Source organism: Panicum virgatum, chromosome 3K (genome assembly GCF_016808335.1).
Source record: "Panicum virgatum strain AP13 chromosome 3K, P.virgatum_v5, whole genome shotgun sequence".
NCBI lineage: Eukaryota > Viridiplantae > Streptophyta > Magnoliopsida > Poales > Poaceae > Panicum > Panicum virgatum.
This window is the reverse complement of record NC_053138.1, coordinates 27,416,877-27,426,148: the sequence shown is the minus strand read 5'-3', so window position 1 is coordinate 27,426,148 and position 9,272 is coordinate 27,416,877. Positions and strand designations below refer to the sequence as shown.

General features: G+C 47.4%; 1 pseudogene; it reads right to left on the bottom strand.

The window, feature by feature from the left end:
- Positions 1–534: 534 nt before the first annotated feature.
- On the bottom strand, positions 535–2,481 carry LOC120698765 (annotated as a pseudogene).
- Between the last annotated feature and the right edge of the window lie 6,791 nt (positions 2,482–9,272).

The following is a 9,272-nucleotide window of genomic DNA, read 5'->3' as shown; positions in this document are numbered from 1 at the left end:
GCGTGGTTGGTGGCGGCGGCCTGCGTTGAGGTGTGGGTGTGGACGGCATAACACCTTGGGCAATGGCATGAGAACAAGCCGTCGTCGGCGTCGTCAGCGCTGTATTCGGCGACGGTGCCGCAGTACTCGCACATCATGTGGAAGTTTCCGCCGCCTCCGGGGTTGTAATCCATGGGGCTCACCGGTTGTACCTTGCTGCCGGTGGTGGTGCACGATTCCTCTCGGTCTTGGGCTCGGGATCGTACGTGCTTGGCGTCGGGGAGCGTCAGCGATGCTGGTGGAAGAGCGCGTGCGTGAGGATGGCCGCTGTGTGTGTGAATCCGAGTGGCTGGGCTGCCTTGCCTGCGCGCCACCCGCCGGCCGCCGTGGCCTTTCTGATCGCCTTTGCGGCGGCCGCCTGCTTGCTAGGGCTAGGCGAGTGCTTCGCGTGAAGCGCGATGGCCTGATCACTTGGCCTCATATAGACAACAGGCTCAAATCAGCCCACGAACCGTGACTGTTGGGCCACGTCCAGGATAAAAGGTGCGTCAGATTAATAATTAGTATATGAAGTTTCCTGTATGCTGAACCAGATGAACGGCTCAATCCTCACATGGCATGGTATACTGCAAGCATGCAACCATAAGCAAATTCACCACCTTTATTTTTACTATGGTTATCTATTCAGGCATTCAGCTTAGAAAAAGGTCGGTAGCATTGTAATTCGCAATGGCAAGAGCCTCATTCTAGAAGGACATTTTCAAACACAATATCATCTTTACAAACACAAACTTTACAGATTTGACAGCAACTCGAGAAGTGCATCAAACCCACAACAGCCATTTTTAAACTGAGCTACAAGCTTTTACTTTTAAATGCTCAACATTGTATGAAAATCCAGTAGATGCACTCCCAAATATCCTGGTTCCAAAGGACCAACAAAATCAGAATGTTCTCAACTTTAGTCTTGAAGTGGGTAGTAAAAAGAAAAGCAGCACTAAGGCCATTCCACATAGAAATATCAAAATCTTAGTTTTGTGAATGAAACAGATTAAAGAGCATAAACAATTGAATGAACCAGTTCGACATTCCAGATCTAGTTACTTCAACATCATCGCAAAGCTCTACATTTCTAGATTTGTTAGGACAGAGGTTACCACATGGCAAACAGCATGAAGATGGAACAGAGCAAAAGATGGCCTGAAATGAGTAACATCGGCGCATCGCGTTTTGGAAAGTCATAGCATACTTTGATGCCAATATCATTGCAAATATGCAACCTACCCATAGGGCCATAGCAAGGTAGTCTCATGGCTTCACAGGAACTAAAACACCATGATCACTGAAACCTTCAAATTTAATCTCACCCTTATATGCCTTAACAACATCTGGCACATCATGAGCATACCTCAGCACATACTTCCGAGAGAACTGGCTGGTACTATGGAGCAATGCTGAAAGTAAGTTGATGTTTGGCTCAATCTTCCCCTCCCTCATCAACACATTCAGCACAGCGCACCTTGGTATGATGCACTTCTCCACGCTATACCCCATAAGCACAGGCCGCCCCATTACATCGCTTACTTCAAGCTTCAGCTCGTCCAGGTAGAACCGCAGCTTCTTCGTTATGTTCTTCTTGGAATAGAGCAGCATCGTGGGCTGCTTCTTCAACGCCATGAGCAGCTCGCCCTCTGACACTCCAAAGCTCTGGTACAGGGCCAACTTTTGCAGCCACGTCTCCCTAGTCCCTACTGAGGCAGCTGCGCGCGCGGATGCCGTAGAGGAAGCCCGTAGTCTTTACGCTCGCGCCGAGCGCCTTGAGGTCCTCGAAGATCACGCACATGCGGTTGGGCGGGATCAGGAGCGCGCTCATCCCCAAGATGAGGAGCTTCGAGATGGACTCCTCGCGGAGCCCGAGGTGGCGGAGGGTGTCCACGCAGGGCCGCATTTGCTTCTCCAGATTAGCCGAGATGCCGCGTGGATTGAGGAAGATGGCTCGGCAAATGTTGCGGTCGGTGCCGATGATGCCGCAGAGGAATTGGATGCATGGGACAAGGTGCTTGCCGAGGCTCCGTGTGAGGAGGACCGTCGTGGTGGCGAGCCTCGGGGGCTGGACGCCGAGGGAGGCGAAGAAATCGAGCTTGGGGCGGAGGATCCGGTCGGGGTCGAGGTTGAGGACCCCTGGGCTTGGTGGACTGCCTTGGCAATGTGCGCGTCGCCGAATCCGTAGCTCCGGAAGAGCGCGAGCACGGCATCGGCCCTCTCGGTGGAGCGGATGCGGAGCTTGCAGGCGGCCGCGACAGCGGGGGAGAGTCCGCACGAGATCAAGTAGGAGACGGTGGCGGGGCAGGGCTCGGAGATGGGGAAGCCCGCGGGGGAAGCTGAGGAGTATCCGATGGAGAGGGGGGCGTTGATGGGGTTGGGTTGGATGGGGTTTGCGCCAGTGGCGGAGGGGATTCGGCGGAGGCGGAGGAGCCGCCGGCGGCAGATGGAGGTGAACATATCGGATTGGAGTGGAGGTCGGCACGCACGGTCCGCTCGAGTTCAGCTAGGGTTAGGGTGTGTTTGGTTGGAGAGCGAAATGAAATGAAATGGAATGGAATGGCTCCATCTTATGTTCTTGGAGTGAAATGGCTCCAATAAATGTTTGGTTGGAGGGACGGAGCCATCCCATTTTTGTGTTTGGTTTGAAGAACAGAGCCATTCTATCTTTTGTTTGGTTGGAGAATAAGAATGGGGACTTGTTTCTGGTTACCCACTTCTCTCTTCTGGTGAGTTTACCACCAGTGGTCAATCATAACCCACATATAAACAATGAAATAATAGTATACATCACAATTACATATATATCACAGTTACATATATAATTAAGAGATCATGACATATGATATATACTTAATTAACCCACAGTGCATTGTTTATGGGTACAATCAAAAGTTAAGTATGAAATGGCCAGATTCTATACCACCATTGCATCAGGCATGAGTTGTAACAACCTGAGTTCACAGCCCATACAACTTAAAGCTCTAGGTTCTACCAAAAGCTATAGCAACATGAGGTCCACAAGTCTACACAACCAAAAGCTCGAACAACATGAGGTCCACCAGTAACACAACCAAAAGCTCGAGCAACCACAATCTATACCATAGTGCAAGTAACAAACTTGGCCATCCAAGTTATTTTGCGATCAGTGGGCAGGGAGCTGAAAGCTCTAGCAATATGAGCATTGTTCACCAAGTGTAGAAAGTAAAACGACTTGTGCTCATGTTCAAAACCTGGAAGATTGTTCACAGTATCAAACAACTCTGGTGGCAGCACATTGTCCGCTTTAGCAGCCTCCTTGATAGCATCAGAAAGCTTTTCAGAGCCTTCTTTAAGTGCTGCAACCAAACCATCACCATCACCCTCAACAATTTTGGCTTTCTTGTTTGGTCTGCTTGCTCCATTATCATCAGGGGTGGCTGCGGCACCATTGTGTTCCCCTTCATTTTCTCCATCTTCTCCTGCTGTGCCTAAAGGGTCATTTGAGCCCTTTGCATACTGACCAGTAGCCACACTATGACCAAAGATAGTAGCCAAGTCTCCATAGTACTGCAGTGCTTGTTTACATATTCATCTTCACCTTTGTGATCCTATAAAAGAGTGATATAATTATTAGTGGTAGCATAAATAAATATAGAGATATAGCAACAATTAAACAAGAATAGCTGCTGCCGGCTTACCACCACATGGCCTGTGTAGTGCTCATGGTCAAGAGTAATTATGAAATTGTTCTCATCCCAGATGGCAGCACTCAACTTTCTAAGTTGGTTGATTTTAACATACTTCTTTTTCCATGTTTTCAGATGATTAGCAATCTAGTCACCAGTTCTATTCAGCTTGAAATAATCATTCAAAGCCTTAGCACAGGAATTGAGATGAACTTTTTTGAAACCAGATGAAGTTCTAGTGCCATCTGCTACAATGTTGGAAAGGAAACTAAGCATGAAAGAGGACTGAGTTGGTGTCCATTGACACACCACAGCCTTTGATGCACCCTCAGCCTCCATTGCCTAAAATATTGTGACACAAAATTTCAGCAAATAATATATAAGTTCATACATGAAAATTCAACACTTACAATGATCCATTATAAAGTTACAGTAGCATATAGGTCCATACAAAATAAAAACAGCAAATAATATGTGTCCATACATGAAAATTCAGCAATACATAGAAATAAAAAAACAGCACGACATATGTATAGTGTCCCACTGTGTCCCAAAACAGGGCAACCTGCTGCTCAATACACATATGTATAGTGTCTTGCAACAGCCCACGATCCCTAAACAGTTTACAAAAACGGAAAAAAGATGCTTTACTAAGTCTAAGCATGTCCACACAAGTTACATCATTTTTCCATATTTTATTTGCTAGATACTCAAGTCTGATTCTATCCCTTTCATCTATCGGTCCATATCTAATTCTTTCTCGAGGTGCCTCTCTTTTTCTTTTTTTTGAATGATGAATAACCATAGCCATAATTGAAAGCAACATATGTGCTGCAGACATATAAGTTAAAAGCTTCTTCCTTTTGTCCATCTAAATAACAAAGCAAAAAAATTACGTAATAAATTTGTAAGCAATCAACATAGTAGTACACCAAATCTTGCATCTGTAGCATGTCAAGAATACCCAATCATAGATGCATATACACATATTCAGATTAGATTACCTCAAGTGTTGCAGTTCCTTGGACGATGGAGAAGATGGTGTGCTGCTACTTCTATTGTCCTTCTCTGCTGGTGAATCTAGCAATATAGGGCGTCAATCTGCCGGAAAAAAATAGAATATGGCCATTAACAATTGTGGTTAGAAAGGGACGATGGAAGAGGAGGCCACTAGGATCCAATTTGCTCTCCTGAATCAGCAGACGGTGGTGTCTTGTAGCTGCAGGAGGAGATCGGGCGGGGGTGCAGCCGGTGGCGAGCAGGAACCTGCTTCCGAGTTTCAGAGTGGAGGGGGCGAGTCGGGGCCGGCACTGCTCGCGGAGGCAAGGGAAGTGCAAGGAGGAGCCAGCGCAGCAGGGTCCGGCGGCGAGCCTGCTTCCTGCGTGTTCCAGGGAGGGGGCGAGTCGGGGTCGGTGTCGGGGAACGGGATGGAGGGGCACGGATGGCAGTGCTTCGAGGGGCAGGGGAAGTGGAGGGAGGTCCGCCGCGGCTGGATCTGGCGGTGCCGCCCGGCGGCGGCGGCGGCGCTGTTGGCGCGCAGATGGAAACCAGGAGGTGGAGTGGTGAGAGCGAGGGTAGGAGGTGGTGACTGAACTGATAAAGCGAGCGTGGAAGGAGCGAGACGCGCCGGAGGGGCTGCGTTCGACCGAATTGAGCGAACGGGGCGGTGCAGGATCTTTGAGGAATATTTCTATCTAGGAATGGCTCCGCTCTGGATGTTCATGAACCAAACGGTATAGAAATTGTATGGAGCGGCTCCATCCACCCCCGTCCCTCGAACCAAACACACCCCTAAGGTCCGGCCCAACAAATCAGCCTGGGACCTTAAAAAAAAGGGGCAATGCCCTTTATGCCATTAGAAATTATACTCATTCCTTATATGTCATTAGTCTCATACTATGTCATAGACACAAAATTTTTTTCTCTCTATGTCATTCAGGGGCACACAAGGGATGAGTTATATTTTTTAATGACATAGAGGAAATTTACTCTAAAAAAACAAATGTTCGTTACAATTGTAATATTCACAATCCCCATCCATTTTTGTGAAAAGATGTTGTCACCTTTCTTCCATTATCACACGCTTTCTACTTTCTTAGACCGCAACTTTTCTTCTCTGATTCTAGAATGTGTCCGTCCATATTGAACCTCCACATATTTACCCATCATGTAACACTTCTCTCCCTTACGCTTATCCTGTGGTCCACCGCTTAGTAACCCATATGCCTAAGAAAGAAGAGATGGAAAATAGTTACAAGAAACCTATTTTGGACTTTGAATTGGGACCAAATTCAAAACAAGAGGAGTTATGGATGCTCTTTGTACGTATCATCCACATGTTAGTATTTTTGAGAGAAGGATGCACTATAAAATCTATGTTGCTAACCAACTATCAAGTTTTCAATTCCACTTTTAGCGATCTAGATGTACACAGTCTACTCTTCAAGATCTCTAGTCGAAACATGTACACCTTAATTACCGTCTTTCTCTACTGAATGGAAGATATTTCAAGTGGTCATCTAAGGACGATCACTTTTCTCATGTACTCTCCACATCTACCAAATTATGCAATTAATGCCCAAACCCGATTATATATAGGCCATAAAAATGGCAAATTTTTCTGCGGTGGCTATTTTTCTTAGCGGTGAAGAAAAACAAAGTCATGATAGCAACCAAACGTGCCTGTATTTTACAATATTTGCTACCTATAAACGACACTCGGGTGCAATTCAACTGAAAATTTGAAAATCATAAATTTTTGTCATACAATTTGGAAATTGTACTTTTAAAAATACAGGGTTTTCAATGGAAAAAAAATTCACCGGAGCGTCATCTTCGTTCTTCAACCCGTCTCGGGCTCAGGGTTTCCATTCCCGACCGGACCGGCCTAACCGCCGGGCTCCGGTACCGGTTTACCGGTCCAGTTAGGCCGGATACCGGTCGGAACCGGACAAAATGGAATTTGAATTCGAATTCTGCAGTTATACCGGTACGTACCGGTATGCCGGTAGAATAGTCCGGTATACCGGCCGGTTTGGCCGGTATACCGGTGGTTTAGGCGGTCCGGTTTAAAACGGCAAACCGACCGGTTATACCGGTATACCGGCCGGTTTGGCCGGTATACCGGTAGTTTAGAGTATTTTCCGATGCTTGCAAAATGGATCCCCGGTGTGAAATAAAAGGAAATTTCGACATGAGCTATGCATATTTTAATGTAAATGACCCTACCAAAGCAATGAGTTATAATCATACATACAAATACAATAGTAATAAGCGTGCATACAAATACGGAGTAATACACCTATACACATGAAATGAAAGTTCAACGTAGGAATGGGAAGACCCCCATTTGTGATGCGGTTTGGTATTCGGCGGTGGACATCAAAGCGATACCTCGCACTCTAAGCAGCTCAGCCTTGTAGTGTTGCCAAGTTTGGCCCGTCCACGCCGATGTTGTCTGCCATTCCTGAACTAACATAGTGTAAAAATGGGGGTCTTCCCATTCGTACACCCATCTCGTCGGTGGCTGCATGCTGATGTCAGGAATGAGATAGTGAAAAGATTGCCTCGAACCGCTGTAGGAGGAAGAAGAGTTCTGTGGACTGTCATAGTCCGTCGGTCCACCTGTTCTCCTCTGCGATTGCGGTGCTCCATGGTCGGTGTCCTGAGTAGCATGTGTGAACTGAGTTTCCCCTGCAATCAACCATATTTCATAATTAGTAGTCAATAGTCAGAAATATGTGTGTATTTATATGTGCAATATATACCTGTGAAATGAACACCACGAGCACGACCACTACCACCAGCAGCAGCATCAGCACCACTACCACCACCACCAGCATCAGGCTCAGCACCGTCACCATCATCACCATCATCGGCCGAGCTGCTATCCTCGGACTCCTGATACGGAGGACTACGCTTACCTTCGCCATCATCAGTCTCGGTGTCGCTGCTCACTGGTTTTTGCTGTTCCTTTGCCTTTTCGACGCTTCGGGTCACCCTGCTTAGTACCCTTCTGCAACTTTCTCTTCCCTAGGTGAGTGTCACCTATATTTGTACGTGCCCAATCATCAAGCTTTACCAATAGCTTCCTTTGCGTTCTTACCCTTCTGCGTCCAGGAGCCTGTATCAATCTTTGGTTGCGTCATTCCTCTTCTCCCACCAGCTGCCAAGTTATAGTCCTCCACCACAGGACTCTCCCTCTGCGAAGTGGACCTTCGAAACATCCTCTACATAACATTCCCCCTCGTCGAACCACTACCCCCTCCACGCTCATATGCACCTCCTCTCTGTTCCACCCCCCGTCGAAACTCTGCTTCCGCTCTCGATAGATCCATGGCACGCTGCACCTGGGCCTCCTCATCTTCTTCATCACCGGGATAGTTTCCCTCCGCTGCAGCCTTCTCCCGTCTCAACCTCTCTCGGGCCCGGTCAGCAGTTGCCTTCTTTGCCCTATCCAACTCACGCTGAAAGAATTCCCGCACATCAGGTGGCACATTCCTGCAATGGACCACCTCCGCCCCGCGCCCAGCCAAATGTTGTTTCAATCTAGTCGCACCACCTCCTCCTTTCTGCGTACAACAATAATTGCATCGCCATCCGGGATACAGATTTTCACCGTGTTCCCATACAACATCTCTACCTGCCATTGTTTATCTGCATACATGGACAACAAAAACATATCATCTAATATTCTAACTCCTAAGTCATAGTGTCAAAAATCATCTAATACACCTAAATCAAATCTACAAAAATTCTACTACATGGTGCAAAAAATCCTAAATCCAAAAACATTCTAAATCCTAAATCTACCTAAATCTTACCTACATTCTAAATATACCTAAGTCATACACCTAAATCCTAGGGCAAAAAAAAAATTAATACCTTTGCCTTCAATCAGACCGGCTTACCGGAGCCTATGTCCGGCTAGCCACTCTATCAGGCCGGCTTACCGCTCCTTAGAGCCGGTTTCGCGGCGCGGAGCTCCGGATACGCAACCGGACCGGAAGACCGGCCACAACGACCGGCTAACCGATGTAATATAGCGGCTTACTGCTCCTCCGTGCCGGTTGCGGCCACGCGGACGAACGGATACGCAACAGGACCGGCTTACCGGTCCTACCGGCCGGCCGGCCGCTCGGTGGAGGCGGATTTCCGGCTTCCGACGCCGGTCGCCAAGGGGGGGCGGCGGACAGGGCTCGGGGTGGGTGGGGAAGACTCTGGGGCGCCCATGACCCCCCAGCTCAGTTGTAGGCGCTATTAAGGTCCCCATTTGCTATGGGCCTTAATGGGCCGTTCGTTTTATTTATTTTATTTCGATTTAACTAAAAATGTCCCAAACTATACTTATTGACCGAATTTTTGAGAAAGTTTGACACCATTAAATTCGTCACACCTTGAAGTATTTTTAAGAATTTTTTGAGAATTTTTCATATTTTTATTTCAAATTTGAATTTTAAATTTTGGCCGGTTTCATACCGGTCAGAACCGAAACCGGGCCAGTCCGGTTTGACCGGTAACCGGTCAAACCGGACCGGTTCCCACCAGTTCGGGTAACCTTGCTCGGGCTCCATCCCATCTCAC